The 23,340-nt window shown below is 37.0% G+C and overlaps 1 protein-coding gene and 2 long non-coding RNA genes across 4 annotated transcripts in view; 2 read left to right on the forward strand and 1 right to left on the reverse strand.

The window, feature by feature from the left end:
* LOC134672124 (hemicentin-1-like) overlaps positions 1–23,340 on the forward strand; it is a 504,766-nt gene that overhangs the window by 250,335 nt on the left and 231,091 nt on the right. The gene's annotated exons all lie outside the window — the stretch shown is intronic.
* The window catches only part of LOC134672125 (uncharacterized), a 715,951-nt gene that overhangs the window by 154,200 nt on the left and 538,411 nt on the right, over positions 1–23,340 (reverse strand). The window lies entirely within an intron of this gene.
* LOC134672021 (uncharacterized) lies at positions 15,436–17,404 on the forward strand. Of its 2 annotated transcripts, XR_010099295.1 has the most exons (5): positions 15,436–15,561; positions 15,652–15,803; positions 15,918–16,014; positions 16,159–16,466; positions 16,827–17,404. It is a non-coding gene; the product is annotated as an uncharacterized LOC134672021 (long non-coding RNA). The 2 variants fall into 2 exon arrangements; XR_010099294.1 differs by having other exon boundaries at positions 15,918–16,466.

Genomic DNA, 23,340 nt, shown 5'->3' on the forward strand with positions numbered 1-23,340 from the left:
AAGCTCAAGTTATACTGGACCTATACAGGATGGCTTGGGAATTAGGGCTATCTGTGTAAGCAGGTTAGGTGAGCCGATAACCCATCAATCATGCGGAACGAGCCCGCAATAATTCCAGCTGAAATATGACGCCGGATAACAGAAAAACATGGCGTCCGTGAAATATATACTGATGTCAAAGATATATCTGGAAATAATAACACATACGTGTAAGTGATTTAATTTGTCTTGATGACGGTTGATAACTTTCGCAACTTCCGGTGAAACCTGTGAGTTGTCAACTTATGGCCACTTTGCACCATCCCACTAACCCGGGGTCAAGCGGTTAAACCGTTAACCTAGTGTCAAATTGTACTGGTGACCATGGTAACTCCAGGTTTAACCGGTTAACCCCGGGTTGGAATGATGCAAGTGGCCCTTAGACGTTTTATTTGGCGCAGTCGAAACGCAGAAGCATAATTATTGTTAAAAAAACTAATAAGGATAAAGGATGACTCACGCTAGACCGGACCGAGCTTTTTATAAAGTAAACGCATGCAATTATAGCAAACAGGAGAGGCAAACCAAGGCAGCGGTGGCGTAACGTTATCGCCAAAGATTTAAACGCCTGTCGGTTAGCGGAAACCGTTGACCAGAATAGAGCGAAGTGGAAGGAGAAATGTAGGAAAGCGGACCCCGTCACAGTACGGGACAATAATGGGAGGCTAGCAGGATGATGATGATGATGAAACGCATGCAATTATACAACATTTTTCATTTCAGTAACTACCTCAAAAGTTTTATACATTTTGTAGTAAAAAAGTGTCACAAAACTCGGAAAACAATATTGGATTTCAACTGCGTCGTAATTTCGACATGAAAAGAGCGTAACCACTTGTACCTACTAGCTGCGTACCTTCGTGTTTCGGCGTCACGAACAAAAACTGATTCAAAATATTACGTGTAATTTATGTCATCGTATGTATTAACTGTAAAAAAAAAAACCGGGCAAGTGCGAGTCGGACTCGCGCTCGAACGGTTCCGTACTATAATGCAAAAAAAAAGGAAAAAAAAGTCACGGTCACCCATCCAAGTACTGACCACTCCCGACGTTGCTTAACTTTGGTCAAAAATCAGGTTTGTTGTATGGGAGCCCTATTTAAATCTTTATTTTATTCTGTTTTTAGTATTTGTTGTTATAGCGGCAACAGAAATACATCATCTGTGAAAATTTCAACTGTCTAGCTATCACGGTTCGTGAGATACAGCCTGGTGACAGACGGACGGACGGACGGACGGACGGACGGACGGACGGACGGACGGACGGACGGACGGACGGACGGACGGACAGCGAAGTCTTAGTAATAGGGTCCCGTTTTACCCTTTGGGTACGGAACCCTAAAAATTAAATAGCAGTCTATTTATAGTTCTCATTACAACTGTTTGTGTATTGCACGCAACTACTTCAAACAAAAATTGCTTTAATTCCAAATAGATACAGAAAACTTGATGAAAATGGTTAGTTTTATAGTTGCCCGATAGCATAATAGATGGCGCTTTACTTTTAGCTACTTTCCTATTAAGATTTTTCCACAGCCCCTTATTAGTAAAAAGTGATTTCCGAATAAATGAGTTCTCAGGGTAAATAGTAATAGGGCTGGATTTGTCCGACCTACTTGGTTTTACATGTTAAAAAACTAATTTAAATGTAAGTGAAGTTATCACGTAAAGTATTCTTATAAGTATAAATCAGCTTATAATGTAAGTGAAACAAATAGAAGTAGGTACATTGTAAGGTGATTTATGCACACGTCAAACATATTAAAGTAGCCAAATGAACCATAAACTGTTAAAAAAGTCACAAAGAATCAAAGGTATTAATAAAGAGAGGTGGAATGGAAATCTTCGATCTGTTAAAATCACCACGGTAACGCAGGGGACTTTTTCTTCCCGCACGAAAGTCGCTTCCTGAAAGCCTGATCCAATCCAATGGAAAAAAATGATTCCTTCGTTTTTAGGGTTCCGTACCCAAAAGGTAAAACGGGACCCTATTACTAAGACTTCGCTGTCCGTCCGTCCGTCCGTCCGTCCGTCTCTCTGTCACCAGGCTGTATCTCACGAACCGTGATAGCTAGACAGTTGAAATTTTCACAGATGATGTATTTCTGTTGCCGCTATAACAACAAATACTAAAAACAGAATAAAATAAAGATTTAAATGGGGCTCCCATACAACAAACGTGATTTTTGACCAAAGTTAAGCAACGTCGGGAGGGGTCAGTACTTGGATGGGTGACCGTTTTCTTTTTGCTTTTTTTTGTTTTTTTTTGCATTATGGTACGGAACCCTTCGTGCGCGAGTCCGACTCGCACTTGCCCGGTTTTTTAATACATACACGGAAATAATTAAACACTCCGTAAATGTTCATTTGCAATAGTTTTATTGCGAATACGCTTTAAAAAATGTAATGGATTCTGCTTTCTACATAAAAATCAATTTGCAAGTTTATAATATGCATAAAAAACTAACGAATAGCTAAAAGTTAAATAAAAGCCAGCTAAAATACAGCGAATATGCATACTTTAAATATAAAACATCCCAATATGAAAGTTCCGAATTTTCCATCTAGTAATTAAATTTTTATTACACTTGGCAAGGCCGTTGGAGACCTCGATATTTCAATAGTTGGATAGTTTTTATCATAAATATAAACTTTACGCCGTTTTGTGCAACCATTTAAAGGTTTTTGCCCGAAAAGCGCAGCCAGTATTTATGAAGGCATTTTCTATTCGGCCTGTTAGTGTGGTCGAACGCACATTTTGATGTGCGCTTGAATACACGCAACTCTAACCATCGACACCAGGCAGACGTGACGTGTTTTACCATCCATTTTTAAACGGTAATTTTAATTACACCAAATTTTAAGCGTTTATAGGGACCGTGCGCATTGGAGGGTCTGCCATCTTGTGGCCTGAATCGGAGACATACGTGCACATGTACATTGCCAAGGCAAGTGCTACCATCTACCGTTCCCGTCGGTACGTTTTCTTGTGCATAGTGGTTCTGCCATCTCGTGAGCTACATCGGAAGCATACACAACACATTTACGCCTCGCGCCAAAAATTCTCTTATGGTGCCCCTATAGTTCATGCACGGGGCCTATTGATGACGTTGAAATAGCAACTGTAGCTGCATTAACTGTTGTTGCGATATTACTTTGTTCCAAAGGAAAATTTGCTAAGTGAATTTAATGTGAATTCCCGAGGTAAAGGCTACCCCGCTTCTGTTATTAGATTGATCGATGGGATCCACTAACGACGTAGCGGTGTAAGGCATTTTTTTCCCATTTTCGAGTTATTTATTTTAAGGAAATGTTCGCTGTTCAGATATTAACTCTACGTACGTTTTTGGGAAAATGGGTGGATTGAAGATGAATATTGGCTACATTAATGTCATTTGTGGATGAAGATTGAAATAACGTTGGTTTAAGGTTACATTATAAGTACAGGGTGGAACATTTCTAGAGACTGAGTTGAAAGGACAGTGTTATAGTGATCTACAATCGAGTTATTATAATCGTAAAGCTGGATTTAAAAGTGACAACCCTACAAAGTTATTTTAATTTTAAATTGACACATGTCATTCAATAGGATCTACTTGCTACGGTTGAAATGCACATTTCGCACTAATATTTAACAAACAGTATGTCAAAAACGGTTAGAAATATTACATACATACATACGGTTAGCAATATCACACCTATTTCCCGGAGGGTAGGTTAGAAATATTAACGTGATTAATAAGTGAAAATTGAAGTACGTAGCCTGATGAATTCCCATTTTGCGTAAAAATCCTTCGTTCTGTTCCAACCGATATCAGGGGTCGCTCACGCTGCGATTTCGTCGCTTTGCTACAGGTAGCTTCAAGTACATTTGTTCCACACCAATTTTGGTGGCTAGCCATAAGCCGCGCGTGGCGCTGTCGCCACCTAGCAGCCATATCTGTCCTGATCGTAACAGACGCGTTTTCTTAGAGAGTGAGTATTCTGTACCTAGTACTATTATTTATTCTGTGCCGATATAGGTATTACTTACACTACCTTAATATACAGGCGTCGGAGTCGTGTATTTTAGGCACTTTGTCCATATCGATATTTTTAGACGTGACTGTACCTCCGTTCTTATTGATTGGACTACGAAACCACATCAATAAACAAGGTTAGAGTCCGGTCGTTTTGACAAATTACTGTTTTATTACATTGTTTGTAACTTTATATAGGTCGGCAGTAAACATATGAGGCGGAACGGCCACTTTTAGAGTTCTGCAGGCATCAAAATTAACAGAACCGTTATAAAACCACTGCTTTATTTTTTAACGAGCCTATAACGTGTCCCACTGCTGGGCAAAGGCCTCCCCTCTAGACTTCCAATTGTCCCGATTAATTTCAGCGTCCGTCCATTTGCTGGTACTTAAATTTTTACACAAACTACGGAACCATACGGGTGCGTTTCACTTTCGGCCTTGATAACGTTTATATTTCAGTAACCGTATTGAGTTATTATGTACTGAAATAAACACATTAGTGGGTAATTTTGACCAGTTATTGTTTCTTTACTCTCTTAAAATGTCATAGGAGGTTTGGTTTACGATCTACGTCATTCCATGAAAGTGTTTTGTTGTCTATGGGCCCGATTCGGATTTTGAAATAGACATCTATTAGATATCTTTTAGTCATCACCAAGATACGATAACGATATGTTTAAGATCTAACCTGTCAAATTTGACATTTGCGCGATTCTGGAGATACTCTTGAACGTTTTCCACAGGACATGACTTAGAGATCCAATTCACATCTAATAGATATCTTACTCTATCTAACGTAAAAGTGACATTGATTGCCCGAATTGCGCTGCAAAAGAGAACTAGTTGATATCTAAACTATAACGTATCTAGAATCGATCTAGTACGTGTCGTCTCTTGTGAATATCTTAAAGTTCGAATACGGCAGTATATTTTTAGAAAAGTACTCCTCCTCCTTGCGTCGTTATCCTCAGTGATGAGGGTCGTGACCTCCCTTTTGGATCACCTTCCCTCTCACAATCCCTCTCCATCTGGTTCTGTCCTTGGCGGTGTAGAGAGCCATTATGTGTACTGTGGAGTTAGGAGTGGTGCGGTTCTGGTCGGACCAACGTATTAAGGTGACAGTCCATTTCCAACGACAGCTGCACTACTGTTCATTTTACTATGGAAATTGACAATGACAACGACGCGTCCAGTACCGGTAGTGCAGCTGCGGTTAGAAATGGAACATTACTATTACTTTGAAAAGTACTCCTTTGTACCTAATATTAGGTGTGTTCTACGAAGTAGAAGCGCTGGGTGGCCTAGCGGTAAGAGCGTGCGACTTGCAATCTGGTCGCGGGTTCAAACCCCAGCTCGTACCAATGAGTTTTTCGGTACTAAAGTTAGAAATATCATTTAATATTCACCAGTCGCTTTTCGTTGAAGGAAAACATCGTTAGGAAACCGGACTAATCCCAATAAGGCCTGGTTTACCCAATTTGCTATTAGGTACGTCTTTTCTGGTAGGTTACGCTTACGCCATTTTTATTAGAATACTGAATAACTTTTAGTAAAGTATTTTTGGCCCACCCTGTAGTCTCCAAGTAAGCGGTGAACATACACAAAAAAAAAGATTCCGACAAATTGAGAACTTCCTCTTTTCTTTGAATTCGGTTAAAACATATCGATATATAGAATCAGACTAGTAGGCTAGGTAATAAATAGCCTCTCCGAAAAGCAATCAAAATATTATATGGCCCCTTTTACCGGTAACCGCATAAATTTGGCATCCCCTTTTTTATTCCATTACCTTCCTAGGGAAGCAGATTTACATATTCTGGCTTCTTTTACTACATGTTGTTTAAGGTCTTGGTATAAAAGCCTACTATTATTGTGTAGTTTCGACTCCCTCGTCAGCGCTGAAGTCGTTAAAAACACTATAAACCCCTCTTTAAAACTAGATTTAGTGTTTTGCAACTAAGCATTGGGTTAATATCTAGTATTACCCGCACTTAGTTGCTCTTTTACTCGCAAATTACTACGCAACGAGCCACAATAGTCTATGTCAGACCACGGTAACAATTTATATCGACACTGACAATTTTCTGACCATTTCTGCGGGCGCAGCACGGTTCCATCTCATAGTCATCTTATCGCCTGTCACTATGCGCATCCTTTTCGCACTTACATACTTGTTAGAACGTGACAGACATGGTGACAAGCGATAAAAATGCGACCGTGCTACCAGTGCTGGGTCGATAAATAAGAACGATATAAGTACCGGCATCAATATGGATTATTGGAACAGCAATGTTCGGCGGATTGTCACAATAATTGTTACCATGGTGAAACAGAGGCCTTCGAGAGGCCTAACAATTTTATGCATTTTGTTAATGTATTTTGAGTGGCATCCATTATTAATACCTACACTACAGTTAGACCAAGAAAAGTCTGCAGCGATTTTGATAGCCCACGCAGTGTAAGTGTTATTCATAGGTCATAATTTCATAGAAGTGTGACGTTTAAAATAACGTATGCACTGCCGTGGGCTAGCACACTTTTTTTGTCTAACTCTAACTAATAATAATTGCAAGAACAAGAAACACTAAAGAGTCATATACCTTATATATATTACCTATTACCTAAATCGTGTCTTTGTGAAATAACTTGAACCTCAATTATATTTCTTTTTATATTTCTTTTCAGGTAATTATACCGTCTCTTCGTGGAACGCAAAGCGTCAGCTGGCAAGTGAAATTCAACCTTACACACCCAGTATAAAGTCCATATTTCACTGTGAAATATATTTATACAATTCCTATAAGTACAACGAGCAATCGTTCCCGTATTTTATAGCACCCTGTATAATAGATGAAACCGGTCACATACATAAATCGTCCTAAATGTATTCAAATCTTTGTACCCTAAAGACGGCGCAATAATTTTAAATCCCCTTTATATTTATTACTTACACTTGAGGACAAAGAAAATGTACATTTCTTTTATTGTTCTGACATAAAAGAATAAAGATCTTACAATGCCGTGAAGATTTTTTACACACATTATCTTCAGCCCTATAAATTGATTTTTTTTTTAACGAAGAGTTTTCTTTTACAAATGGTTGTGTTCTTTATTTTTTCTTAAAATACGAGTAGAAGAAAGAGTCGTCTACAAGTAAAAGTAAAATACATAAGGCTTTATAAAAACTCGATACTGAGTTCATTGTGTTTGACTGCGCGCATGAAGACACTTTATTTTGTTAATTAATAATTTCACCTTGTCTCGAAAGAATTTAAAAATTAGCTTTGCGAAAACAAGACTTAGGGCCCGATTCGGATTTTGAAATAGACATATATTAGATATCTTTTAGACATCACTAAGATACGATAACGATATGTTTAAAATGTAACCTGTCAAATTTGACATCTGTGCGATTCTGGAGATACTCTTGAACGATTTCCACAGGATATGACTTAGAGATCCAATTCACATCTAATAGATATCTTACTCTATCTAACGTAAAAGTGACTTTGGTTGCCCGAATTGCGCTGCAAAAGAGAACTAGTTGATATCTAAACTATAACGTATCTAGAATGGATCTAGTACGTGTCGTCTCTTGTGAATATCTTGAAGTTCGAATACGGCAGTTAGAATAAAATTAGTAGAGTAATTGATCTAGTTCTTATTTTATTATATAATAATATAACATAAAAAATGTGACAGGACAAGATTTTTGCTTCAAACTCAGACATTCATCATCATATCCTATCTGTTCGTGACTAGGCGCTGCGTATTTTTGAGAGTTCGACCTTTTCTTGGATGGTGAAATAAAAATCCGAAATTTAACGTGCTTACTCTTATAATTCTAAAAGCTTAATCTACGTGTCCATTATTCGAGGATATTGGGGTAGAGGGGGACAATATGTCGTGACGTAGGGTGACGAAGGCGTATATAGAGCTCCGTATTGGCCGCGATATGTGTGACGCGACATACGCAACTAAGTGGCTCCTACCAGAGATGTCGCTGTGGGTCTCGTACGGAACATGCCCCCGGCCTTGAAAGATCTGGCTTTCAAGAGGATTCTTGGTCTTCTCTCCTCTCTTTATCAGGCTGAGACACCAAGGGGCAGATTTTGGTGTAGGCGCGTCTTATGATGCCAGATGCGGTGTGGATGTCTGCCACTCTTGACACTCCGTCTCGCCCAGGGATAGTCTTGACGACGCGTCCTAGATGCCATTTTAGCGGAGGCAGATTGTCGTCTTTTATGAGAACTAGTGTGTTCGGCTTCAGGTCTTCGCAGTGGCTCCTCCACTTGGATCGCGTCTGTAATTCGGAGACGTACTCCTTGGGCCATCGGGTCCAGAAATGCTGCCGTATCTTCTCCACCATCTGGTACCGGTTGAGTCGATGAGCAGGCGCGTGCTGAAGGTCCTCTGAGGCGGGCGATGTCAAAGCGCGACCGACAAGAAAGTGCGCAGGGCTCAGAGGAAGGAAGTCGTGCGGATCCGATGACATGGCGTACAAAGGACGGGAATTGAGGACGGCTTCAATTTGGCTTAACGCCGTGCTAAATTCCTCGAAAGTGAGGTGAGCGTTTCCAATAACACGGCGTATATGAAATTTACACGATTTTACTCCAGCTTCCCATAGGGAACCAAAATGGGGCGCGTAAGGTGGAATAAAATGAAATTTAATATTACTACTACACTGTTAAAAATTATGTAATTTTACATGCAAAAAAATTACATAATCCTGTAAAATTCCCGAAAAATCTGGGAAATTTACGGAAAAATATGACATTTTACGTAATTCTCGTAAATTTTTCATTTTTTCGGTAAAATCAATAATTTTTATGTAGTTTTACATAAAATTTATGTAATAATCACTAAGCCATGAATATTTACATAAAATCTGTAAAATTACATGGAATGTTCGGGATAAATACATTTTGGTATGTATTTTTTACGATTGAAGAGGGAATTTTACTTAGAAATCTCGCAATATTACCTATTTTCGTGAAAAATACATTTTTATGTAAATTGACTTACGTCTTATGTAATATTCCGTAAGATATCAGTAAAATTACAAAAAAACATTATGAAATTTCCCAACATTTCTTTAATTTTACATATATTCTGTTCAATTTACTGTTTAAATGGTCTTTTTACATAACATATATGTAATAATCACTAAGAGATGGAAGTTTACATAACATCTGTAAAATTACATGGAATGTTTGGGACAAATACTTTTTTTTATGTGTTTTTAACAATTAAAAAGAGAATTTTACATAAACATCTCGTAATTTTACAAATTTTTTTTCAAATTACATATTTGTGTAAATTTACTTACGTGTAATGTAATATTCGGAATAATGTCAGGAAAATTACAAACAATAATATAAAATTTCCAAAAAATTCTTTAATTTTACATATTTTCTGTAAATTTACTGTTTAAATGTGTCGCTTTACATAATAAATATATAATAATCACTAAGAGATAGAAGTTTACATAAAATCTGTAAAATTACATGGAATGTTTGGGACAAATACATTTTTTTATGTGTTTATATCAATTAAAATGGGTATTTTACATAAAAATCTCATAATTTTACCTAATTTTGTGAAAATTACATTTTTGTGTAAAGTTACTCACGTCTTATGTAAAATTCCAAAAAATGTCATTAAAATCACAAAAAACATTATGAAGTTTCCCAACATTTCTTCATTTTACATATATATTCTGTAGAAATTACTGTTTAAATGGTATTTTTACATAATAAATATGTAATAATTACTAAGAGATGAACGTTTACATAAAATCTGTAAAATTACATGGAACTTTTGGGACAAATACTTTTTTAATGTGTTTTTAACAATTAAATCGGGAATTTGACATAAAAATCTCGTAATTTTACCATTTTTTATTGAGAAACACATTTTTATTACAATTTACTTACTTCTTATGTAATATTCCGAAAAATATCAGAAAAATTACAAAAAACATAATGAAATTTCCCAACATTTTTTTAATTTTATAAATTTTCTGTAAACTTCCTGTTCAAATGGGTCTTTTTACACGATACATATGTAATAGTCACTAAGAAATGCCCGTTTACATAAATATCTGTAATACTACACTTGATTTTTAACAATTGGAACGGGTATTTTACATAAAAATCTCGCAAATTTATTATTTCTTTTGAAAAATACATTTTTATGTAAATTTACTTAAGTCTTATGTAATATTCCGAAACATGTCAGTAATATTACAAACAATATAATGAAATTTACCAATATCTTCTTAATGGTATACCTACATATTTTCTGTAAATTTACTGGTAAAATAAATAAATAATATATAGGACAATTTTACACAAATTAACCTAGTCCCACAGTAAGCTCAATAAGGATTGTGTTGTGGGCACTTTAGGTATAAATGTATAATCGATACATTCTTGAATACATAGGCAACATCCATAACTCCTGATGAACAAATATATTACGTGATAATAGACACACAAATAAATGCTCTGACCAGGATGCAAACCCGGGACGTCCTGCTTTATAGGCAGGGTCACTATCAACTAATAGGCTAAGGAGGCCGTGAATATGTTTTTTTTTACATATTCAATATGTATTGTATAGTAATCACTAAGACAATGGACTTTTACATAAAATCTGTAAAATTACATGGAATGTCAGGGACAAAAATAATTTTATTATCTACGTATTTTTCTATATTATATAAAGCTGCAATACGACTGACTGATGACACAATTGTTCTCCCAGAAGGAGGTTCGTGGTGTGTTAGACTTTGACAGTTTCATATAGAGGGCGGTCTCGTGATCTCCAGAAAATTCCGACTTTTGGTCTACCGCTTCCGGTCAGAAAAATGTTGGACGGGCCGGCCAAACGGTCAGACCTAGGTGGTGCTCGACCAAATGTCATAGAGGGACCCTGGCAGTTTTTAACGCGGCGCTGAGCTTCGAAACCCAGCGCTGCCGTGTCACGCGCATCTCATGTAACTTTAAAAGTCGAGTTTCGAGATAATTACGTTTAAAGTTTTAAAGATTCAAATGCTGTTATCGTTGACGGTTCGTCGTAATTTTTTTATTTTATCTAATCTACATGTAGGAAATATGGTCACAGACTGGGCCCTTTAATTTTTGTTTCGCATAATTGAATAGTTTTCATTTTATTCGAATTAAATGTTTCCGCATGATCAACTCTTCCATACTATAGTGGTCACACGAAGTCATGTAAGTCAAGTTACATGACATTCGCGTGATCAGACGTGACACGTATTACTATAGGAATATTGTTGTCGTATAAATCAAGCGCTCGGCCAGTCATGCCTAACTCCGGTAACTTAAGAAACGATGTTGATATTTTGGTTGTGTCAGTCATACAACTTAAGTTAACTGAGTTGTGCCTGACGCCATCGGCAAAAATATTAAGTTACATGAGTTAGCCATATGCTTTTCTCAGTAAATAATGAAGATTTTCAAAATTTTCTTATAGAAGATATATATTTAATGGTTTTTAAGACGATTTAGACTGGTTATTCGTAACTCATGTAACTCGAGTTAACGGAGTTAGGCGTGACACGGCAGAGCGAAGGTCGAAGGCCGAGCTCCGCGTAGGGCCGAAGGCCCGGAGCGTCCTTTTCGATTTCCCAAACACGCGAGGCCGAAGGCCGAGCTGCAGGAATGAAGTGCTCGCAAGCGGATCTTTTTGTCCTAGCAAAAGTACAACTTTATTTCTTTTTCCCTTTGGAAAACAAACTACTACACAATTACAACAGCAACAACAACATTACCAACAACAACACATCAACAACAGCACCAACAGCAAACAACACGCGTACCGCGGGGAACTTTACATAAAAGTGTCGTGATTTTACCTACTTTCGTGAATTTTTTTTTATGTAAATTTACTTATCTATTATGTAATATTCAGAAAAATGCCAGTAAAATTAAAAACAATACAATGAAATTTTCCAATATTTCTTTAATTTTCTGCAAATTTACTATTTCAATGTGTGTCTTTACATTACATTTCTATTTATTTTATTTCAAACAAGTTAAACAGCATAAAAGTAAAAATACCAAACTACTACTTAACTAACTTAGCGCCACTTGCACCGTCCCACTAATCCGAGGTTAACCGGTTAAACCGTTAATCCAGTGTCAAATTGTACTGGTAACCAAGGTAACTCCAGATTTAACCGGTTAACCCCGGGTTAGTGGAATGGTGCAAGGGGCCCTTAGGGTGGTATTCCACCTGTCAAATTTGCATTCAATTTCTTTGTCCAATGTCAGTGCATCTCACTCTCTCATTATTAAGTGTGAGTGATAACAATAAATAAGTACTGTGTGTTTATAACTTTTTTTTATTATTTTGTAAGTGTTTTTATATTTTACTTTTATATTCATATTATAATTAACCTAACTTAAGAAGAAAAATAAATAAAGAGAATAAGTACTAAAAAGTACGGAACCCTCGGTGGGCGAGTCCCACTCGCACTTGTCCGGTTTTTTTCACATTTATGAATTCCTAGCTCTTGCCCGCGAGTTCGTCTGGTAACATACGAGTACCCATTAAGGGTGACTCACGTTAGACCGGGCCGTGCCCGGGCCGGAGCTTCCGGCGCATCGTTTTCTATGGAATGCATCCCGTGTTCGCCTGTCATGTCATAGAAACGTACCTAAGCGCCGGAAGCTCCGGCCCGGATGCGGCCCGGTCTAACGTGAGCGTGAGTTATCCTTTACCTACATACATAGAATAGAACACAAACTACTTAATGCCTAATGGTAACATTCCATTTCTAACCGCAGCTGCATTACTGTCAATTTTACTATGGAAATTGACAATGACAGCGACGCGTTCAGTACCGGTAGTGCAGCTGCGGTTAGAAATGGAATGTTACCATAAAGCTGCTAACAGTGCTAACACATTACCGCACCGCACCAAGGACATTGTCAAGGTTGTTGTCAAGGTCTTACTTATGGGTGCGTCGCAATGACCTTGGTGCGGTGCGGTAATGTGTCCAATGATATGTTTGTCCAATGTCATGGCATCTCACTCTCTCTCTCAAGCAAAATGTCAAAAGACAAAACACACATTGGACAAAGAAACAGAAACTGGACAGGTGGAATACCCTAATACAATTCCGTGAACAAGTTTTAACCTGCTGAGAATGCCGCCCGTGCGGTCGAAATTAAGAAGGTACTTAGGTACTTACTTAGTAAGTAGGTACAGTCACCTGCAATAATATGTTACTCTTCAAAGGCCGCAAAAATATCTGACACGACCTTATCTGTAGAGCCATACGAGCGTGTCACATATTATTGCGGCCTTCGAAGAGTAACATATTATTGCAGGTGACTGTACTTACCTAATTAATTTTAGGCAAAATCGGTTTGTGCTCACACCACATCGTTACTACTAATACCTACTTAAAGATAAATAGATTCATTCATATTATGTAAAGATAGAAATACTTAGTTACTTAATACGAAATCTACATACATATCTAGGTAGGTACCTACCTATTTATTTGGGTTCGTCTTTGACGTCTCTAAAAATAAATATGTCAAATATTCATATCAGACATAGGCATTTTTGAGAAAATTTTACAAGAATAGAATAACTTACAAAAAATGTATGTGGTTTGACAGTTTTTATGTCAAAGCGAGGTAAAGTCGCTAATTCGCCACCACCACCTGGCGGGATAAAAAGTTAGTTTTCCTCCCAATTAATTTTTAAGTAAATATGGGATAGGGTAAAATGCCCCAATTAGAAAAAAGGTAATCGATCATGACGTCTCTTTTTATTAAAAAATTAAGTCACAGCAAATATGTTACAAAAAATTATTAACTACATGTAATTAAAAACTACATAAAGCTACAACTAACTACAATATAAACTAAAATTATAAATAAAAACCTGGCTCCAGCTCTGTGCCTTTGGGCAGGGTGCCAAGAAGGCTAGCGGCATTGCCGCGCTGTCCAATTGTATTTTTCCACAGTTTTGTCTTTTCTGGTTCCACTAGGTACGGCCAGGGTTCAGCATCAGCTCAGCTCTATGTATACTAATACCTTCTCCCGAATGTAACAAACACTTTTCTGAAAACCACATCAAAATCGGTTCAGCTAAACGCGAGATAATCGCGGACAAATACACCGTGTAACATGAGGAAACCGAAATATTTTAAACCGAATAATTTTAACTGCGTATTCCTGATCATATTTAGAGACAAAAATGTCCTATAAACTTTTTTGAAATTCGCCTAGTTTCAGAGATAATATTAATTAAAAAAAAACAAGTTTTTATTGTTACACAGTGTAAAAGACCTTTTTGATGGTGATGTTGCTGCTATGGGACGTAGTCTAAAATATCCTTCTTGATAGATATCAAAAAGTGACAAGTAACGCTTTGCAAAAAGTAGGTTTTACGAAAAAAAAATGTAAAAATCAATTTTAAGTGAAAAGTTTACCAATCAACATCAAATAACATTTATTTTTATGTACATGTACATTCAAGAAATTGAAAAAACAAAACAACAACAAAAATTATTTTTTTGGTGAAGTATACCTAAACTCATCTTACATTTTTTCTTTCTTTTGACCTCAGAAATGCGTGGTTAAAGCTATTCGGTTTCCTCATATTACACCGTGTATACTTACAAACATTCCGTGTAGTTTTGGACATATTATAAAAGTTATTCAACGATTAATGCAGGTGGCTGGTAATAGGGCACTTTACCCTATGATAATAAATCTTCCTCGCGCTATCCCAGCTTTTTGCCACAGCTCATGGGAGCCTGGGAACTGCTTGGCAACTAATCCCGGGAATTGGCGTAGGCACTAGTTTTTACAGAAGCGACTGCCATCTGACCTTCTAACCCAGAGGGGAAACTAGGAAACTTGTTGGAATTAGTCCGGTTTCCTCACCATGTTTTCCTCTTCACCGAAAAGCGATTGGTAAATATCAAATGATACCTATTTCGTACATAAATTCTTTTCAACTTTACCGTATGATAAGCTCCAAAAAGAAATTAGAAAACTAAGGGATTCAGATAGGTCATTCATTGGCTCCAGGGAACCCCTTAATGTGAATTACAGCATCAAAGTTGGAAGCAACAAAACTTACGATGTTATTTATATGTACCAATGTCAGCAATTATTGGTAAAATTGTGTACCTAATTATTAATTTCGAAAAATAAACTATAAATCTTCAAATATGAATTCATATCCGTTAGCACTCGCGGATTGGACGAATTTTGTGCGGCACTAGCACACACCCAATCACGGATCAATATTATAACGCGCGCCAATGGCGCGCGAGCTACATGGATCACGCGATCGCTAGTCAGGCGCACCCCCCCCGTAGCTGCGCTGTGCGCTGCGCAGTTCATGAGTTCACATCAAAATGGCGCTCGCTCACTCGCTGTGCGTAGAACGTAGTACTTGTGTAAACGTGTAAATAAATTGGAGATAGCATACAAGAAAACAGGTAAATATAAGTATTAGATATACCTTTACTTTCTTGCATCGAATATCTAGTGAAATCTGCATTAGACCTCAAAACGTTATGTACTTCCAGAAAGGGTTCGCGGTTCACCTTTTTTGTAACGGTTTCCTCGGCGTCCTTTACAAAGTCCAGTTGATATCGTGTCCTGTCCACGTCCAGGGTGGATCAGACCTGATCTACAAAATCTTGGAGCAGCCGCTTTCGTCGTATGCCATTAAAAAAATGTAAGTATTTATTAGCTAAGTACATCTAAATTTAAAACGATATTAGTACATGCTTGATTGTGTAGGTTAATTAAATAGTCACCAACACTAATAAATTGTGTTATTCTCTTACAGTAAAACATGCCCGTTATTAAAATTTGGTCAGTAGACCAAACAATCAAGAAAGCTGTTCCAATAATGGACCCAACTTTAAAAAATATCATTGAAAAAGGTGAGTAAATCTAAATTAATTTGACTTTTCGTAATGAAATATTTTTTGTGTAATTGTAGAATGTAGTGTATTGTAGAATAGACTATAATTGGATACCTACTGTTAAGCATTAATGTGCTGACTCAAACCACATTTATTTTGCAGTATGATGTCAATTTAAAAATTTGACGCTTGAAGTTGACAAGATAGAGCTGATGCTGAACCCTGGCTGTACCTAGTGGAACTCAGGTTTGGTGCAACATAGGCCCACGCTATTTTGATCATCCGTCACATAGAGGGAGAGCAATACCCAAGATATAATTCATAATCCATTTTCTTCCAGATGAGGTACCATCCTAAATATAGTAGTTCCATTTACTAATCTTATTAACTTTTTCTTTTCCAGGAACCATTAACCAGGGTTCAAGTTGCAGAGCTATCCGAAATAGCTGCGCCTAACATTGTATTTTTAGGTGAGACTTAATTATTATTACAATGATAAAATGCCTTACTTGCGAAGCATAACACTGTATGTTTCATATAATTTATAATTAATCATAATATAATCTATATGAAACATACAGTGTTAAAACGTAAATGTATTGAATAAACCTGTGGCCCTAGTGAAAAAGGGTACAAGTGTCGCGCAGCTTAGTTGTAAAAGGGGCATGGAACTTACACCCTTTTAAAACTGCGCTGCCCGAGACTTGTACCCTTACTCACTAGTAGTGCCACTTAACGTAATACGATAAATTATCTTATTTGAGGAGGAAGTATTAAATTTGGGGGCCTATTATATTACCTGTTTTAACCATTATGTTTTTTGTCCACAGATAATGAAAATATAATTATATTACTTGCTGGTAGAAAAAACGATTGTTAGCGAAACAGATTCTGCCTACGTCGTTACAACTATTGATGGCGGCTTACTGCAACTTGAATATGGAATATCCAGTGGACTGTCAAAACACATTAGAATTTATACAAAGGTATATTTTTATTAAAATAAATCCTAAAGAAGGAAGTCATAAGTAATAGTTTTTGATTTTTAAAAAGCGTTTTTCAATTAAAAGACATGTCAAGATCGCTTAACTTCTTGCAAGTTCTTTCTAATGCTAAAAAAACTAACTATAATTAATGTCAGTAACAAACATTTTCAGACAATTCGTTACTTGAAATGGTATAGGTTTCACGCATTAGATTCACATAGGCCTTATTAACCGAAACTTTTATAAGACTAATTCATAAGAAGTACTTATGTACATAAGATATAATTTATAGTGTCGTATATGTCTTCTACTTTTTGTACTCTGTCACAGAATAAATAATAATAATATGCACGTAGACGTGTATATACGCGTGTGCTCTATAATTTGAGTGTGTGAAATTCAATAAATTTATTTCTTTGTAATTTTGTTTTTTATTAAATAACCTCCAAACTGTAAATTGCTTGTTGTTTGTATATTATGACTGATAAAATTAGTTCGTTTTACATGTTATTAGGCGATATTTCCTAAAGAATTCAATACAAATTTTGTACATTTACATGCTATCGATAATTCTCAGGATTTTGCTATTAGCAAGTTGGTATTTGTTTTCTTATGTACTTTAATAAATGCAGTCTGCAGACAGGCTGCATTAATTAAAATACATAAGAAAAAAAACTAACGAATGGTTAATAACTAAATCCGGAGAATTACCGTAAATGTACAGAATTTGTATTGAATTTTACAGAAAAATATCCCCTAATAACATGAAATATTACCTAATTTTACAGGTAATAATACACAAACAACAAGTAATTTTACCTTGCCCATATTTAAAATCACAGTTTTCTTATGTAAAAATACATAAATTGTATCAGTAATATTACCGAATAAAATGGAAAAATACTTAAAAATCATTAAAAATACATAAAGTTTGTGGTAAAATCACATACGCAAACTGTAATAAAACACAATAATTTTGTAATATTACTGAATAAAAAGTAAATATACTTAAAAAAACATTAATAATAAATAAAGTTTGTGTTATTTTACAGACGAAATCTGTAACAAAATACATAATAATTCGGTAATATTCCCGAATAAAAAGGAAAAATACTTAAAAAAATCATTAATAATACATGTACTTTGTGTAAATTCACATACGAAATCTGTAATAAAACACATATTACTTCTGTGATATTACCAAATACAATGTAAATATACATAAAGTATCATTAATAATACAAAAACTTAATGTATTTTTACATACGAAATCTGTAACAAAACACATAATAATTGTGTAATGTTACCGAATAAAAAGTAAAAATACTCAAAAAACATTAATAATACATTAAGTTGGTGTAATTTCACACATGAAATCTGTAACAAAATACATAATAATTCGGTAATATTACTGAATAAAATGTAATCATACATAAAAATCATTACTAATACACAAACTTTATGTATTTATACATACGAAATTTGTAACAAAACATACAATTACCCTGTAATATTACCGAAAAAAATGTAAAAGTACGTAAGTGAAATTTTACGGATATGTAAAATTACATAAATGAGATTTTACAGATTATGTAAAATTACATAAGTGAGATTTTTACATATCTGACAGTATGATTATGTAAAATTACATAAATGTAATTTTACATAACCGTCAATTTGTTTGATTATGTAAAATTACATAAATGTAAAATTACATAATAATGAAATCAGGTCGATATGTAAAATTACATACGCCTTGTAAAATTACATAATTATGTAAAAATACAGAAAAGTTAGGGCAACGAAAGTTGCCCTAAAATTATGTAAAATTCCCTGAATATTTTTAACAGTGTAGTAGCGTAATCTATGATGTCGGGACTACATTGGGACAAAAACTTGGCAAAATCGTGCATTAAACCCACAAAGTTCTTGCCATTATCCGAAAATATTTCGGTAGGCTTGCCGCGTCTAGCTATAAAGCGTTTGAGAGCTAGAAGGTAAGCATCGGTGGTTAGATCACTGACAAGCTCTAAGTGGATGGCTCGCGTAACAAAACATACAAACAAACAAATATATGCTTTAACAGTTTGAGCACCTCTGCCTTTGCGGTTTAATATGAAAACTGGCCCTGCATAGTCCACACCACAAGTCAAGAAGGGATATGTAGGCGTAATTCTCTCCTCGGGTAAATTTCCCATGAAAGGAGTAAGGGTTTTCCCTCTTAATCGCTTGCAAACAATACAATCATAAAAGATTTTTCGCGCAAGATTCCTACCACCTAGTGGCCACCAAGCATCATGCAGTTCGAAAAGAAGAGCTTGAGGCGCAGCGTGTAGAAGTTTCTTATGTTCGTGGCGAAATAATAAAAGCGTAAAGTGATGTTTGCTTGTTATTAGTATCGGGTGCTTTTTTTTATAAGCAAAGTATTGCGAATAACCGATGCGACCGCCGACTCGCATGACACGATCTTCATCAATAAACAAATTTAATTTACTTAAATTATGCTTGGTTTTAATTGTTTGTTTATTAGTCAATAGCTTGTACTCATCTGGAAACGATTCAAGTTGAGACAGCCTGACTAATAAATTTGTTGATTCCCGCAGTTCCTCGACGCTAATACTGCCCGCACGCTTATTATTTTTATTGCGCGCGTTGTGAATAAAGCGTAAAACGTAAGACGCGGCGCGTATCATGCGCGAGAACTGAGAAAACCGTTCGAAAGGGAATAATGATAATGACGCTTCAGTGGTAGCGGTAAGCGCTAATTCTACGTTAGATTTGACCTCCGGAAGTATGTCATGCGTATCATTCGAACTCGGTAATTTTGGCATGTTTTTAGGGTCAAAGTTAACATCCTGCAGAAATTCAGGTCCTTCCCACCATAAACTGGATCCAGCTAGGTCTTCCAATCGAACGCCTCTCGAAACTAAGTCAGCCGGATTAACTTTACCGCTGACGTGGCGCCATGGAAGCCCTTTGGTCAGTTCATGGATCTCAGTGACCCGATTCTGCACGAAAGTCTTTAATAAATTAGGTGCCATGCGCAACCACCCTAAAACGCAAGTCGAATCAGAGTAGAATACGACGTCATCAAATTTGCAGTGAAGACTATTTATGACCTTGTCATATAATTTAGCGCCTAGAAGTGCACTGCAAAGTTCTAAGCGGGGCGTACTTAGGACCTTAATGGGAGATAATTTTCCTTTCGAACATAATAATCGTGAGCATACTTCATCATCATCATTTATTGTGCGAATATAAATGCAAGTGCCATAAGCCACCTGTGACGCGTCTGTAAAGATATGCATTTCTATGCGCGTATAATTACTGCTACCCATTACATAACGCGGCACACGGATAGTACTTATGGCCAGTGTTAATGATTTAGTAAAATCATTCCAGGTGCGCATGACGTCAGATGGGACTTCGTCGTCCCAGTCAAGTTTAAGCAGCCATAAACGCTTGAGTAAGACCTTGGCTAGCATAATGGTTGGACTTAATAAACCTAAAGGGTCATAAATTTGCGAGATATGTGATAAAATAATACGCTTAGTTACTTTATCATTAGGTTTCATCAAATCAAGTTGCGAGTTAAAATAAAATTGATCATAGTAATTATTCCAACCTATGCCCAATGTCTTTGAATTGCAGTCTTTATCGAACGTTAGTTTAGTTTGCGCGTCAGACAGCAGTGCGAAATTAGACTCTAACGACGGGTCGCTAAAGTTAAATACCCACTTTCGTAACGGAAAACAACCTGATTGCAATGTTCGCGCGGTTTCATTGCACAATCGTAACAATTCAAGTTTATCCTGTGACCCAGTTATCATGTCGTCTACGTAAAAATCTTCGTTAATTATTCTTTTAACGTCGGGATCGGTGCATTCAGTGGCTAACTGTTTTAAACAACGGACACTTAAGAAAGCCGCTGACGCCATACCGTAAGTGACGCGATTTAAACGATAAATTTGAATCGGTTCGTCGGGGCTGTCGCGCCAAAGGATCAGCTGAAGGTCGCGTTGATTTTCTGCCATCAGTACCTGACGATACATTTTAGCTACGTCCGCGCATGCCACGTAACGATGCTGCCTAAAGCGTAAAATAATCGACAGAAGGTCGCCCTGGATCGCGGGACCTACCATTTGAAGATCGTTCAGTGATGTACCACTACTAGATGCCGCACTAGCATCAAAGACTGCTCTTAAGCGTGTAGTTGTGGATTCGCGAAAAACTCCATGATGTGGCAAGAAGAAATGCGGTGAGTTATATGACGTAACTTTACTCATGTGCCCTAAATCGAGGTATTCATGCATAAAGTCAGTATATAATTTTTTACACGTTTCTGAACGCTGTAATCGATTTTCCAGCGCCAGCAAACGACGTTCGGCTTGAGGATAAGTTTCTCCTAGCACTTCGGGTGGCTGCTTGAGTGGCATGCTAACACAGAACCTTCCTTCGCTGTCGCGCGTAGTGGTGCGAACGAAATGCTCCTCGCAAGCCTTCTCCTCGTCAGACCATGCGTCCCGAGTGGTAGGTACCTCCTCAATCTCCCAGAACCGCCGTAATAGCGAATCTGTTGTTTGCGTAAAATTACATTGGATGTGCTGGCCTTCAATGCGTGCGTTTAAATTGACAGGACCTGCTACTACCCATCCAAATTCGGTGTTTAATAAGTAAGGACCGTTACGTAATTTTAATTTTTCCATTGTAAACAAATCCCAAAACTTTTCACCACCTATTAAAATATCGAAATCTTTGTATTCTAAAAATTGCGGATCTGCCAGTTGTATATTATCTGGAATATCGAATTTTGCGCAATGTTCATATACAACTGGCATTGATGTGTTTATTTCCGATAAAACAAAACAATGTAAATTTGTTGTGTAGTCGCTAATGCGCGATTTTATTTGGACATTGCAGGTTTGCGTACACTGCGTCACAGTACGACCTACACCGCTTATTTCGTGAGTGGACTGTACTAATTCTGTGCCTAATAAATCACGTAAGGATTCTTTTATAAAGGATCGTTGAGAGCCGTTATCAATAAGAGCGATAACAGTATGCGGTTTATTATTTTTATCAATCACGTCGATAAGCGCAGTTGACAACAAGACCGGCATCAAGGCCGCGGGCTGCGAAGGAATTCGCTGACAATGCACATTGACCGACACGGCGGCGGCCGAACTAGATACAGCGGCGGCCGAAGTGGATGCAGCGGGGGCCGTGACGTCAGCGGGGGCAGGGACGCGAGTGCACTCATCACTAGGAGGATGGATAATTGAATTATGTTTATTATTACACTTGCGACACGGGCCGAATACGCATGACTCCACGGAATGACCCGCTCGTAGGCAATTAGTGCATAACTTGTTGTCGGCAACAAACTTAAGTTTAGATTCGTAGTTAGTATCAAGAAATTTGACACAGGAATAAAGTGGATGATTCATTTTACACATAGGGCACGGGAATTTTGGTTTTTGCTGTGATTTTTGTGGTTTGCTGTTGGTAGAAACATTGCAGTGCACTTTGTTATTGTTGTAGTTATGAGTGGAGCTAGGAGTGATATGTTTTTTGTTCACTTCGTGCTTATCGCGTATACTCGTACTTTGTGAATGTGATGCCTGCAATGTTTCTAACATATCTGCACGGTTTCTTAAAAATTGAAATAAATCATCCAATTTAATCTTCATCTGAGTGTCGCCGCTCGTAAGGCTACTTTTATGTTGTTCCCACTCGCGTTCAGTGGTTTTATCGAGCTTTGACACCAAGATGTAAATGATCAGAGTGTCCCATGACGATATAGGTTCGCCTAGGACTTTCAAAGCGCGTAATTTTTTTAGTGTTGTGTCAATTAACTTTCTAATAAGTATGTGCGATTCTTTAGGCAGCGACTGAAGCGTAAATAGTGCCTTGACGTGATTGTGGATTAATAACCTATTGTTATTGTAGCGATTAAGAAGGAGATCCCATGCCACCGCGTAGTTACTTGACGTTAGTTCGAGCGCTTCTATTACTAACAAAGCACTACCAGTCAGCGATGATTTTAGGTAGTGGAACCTTTGGATGTCACAGAGATCCTTCGAATTGTGAACTAGTGATAGGTAAATATCTCTAAATGCGAGCCAGTTTTCATACGTGCCGTCAAAAGAGGGAAGTGATAAAACTGGCAGCTTAATTGCCTTCATTGTTGTGTTTTGCGAAACAGTGGGACTTTTATTTGCTGTACTATTAAATTGACTTAAAATAGACTCGGCGAGGGCCTGCGCAGTGAAATAACTATCCTCAAACTGTTCTCGTTGCGTTAACTGGTCATCGAGATTCGATTCGAACACATTCGCTTCGATTTGAGTTTGAATAT

Source organism: Cydia fagiglandana, chromosome 16 (genome assembly GCF_963556715.1).
Source record: "Cydia fagiglandana chromosome 16, ilCydFagi1.1, whole genome shotgun sequence".
Lineage (NCBI taxonomy): Eukaryota > Metazoa > Arthropoda > Insecta > Lepidoptera > Tortricidae > Cydia > Cydia fagiglandana.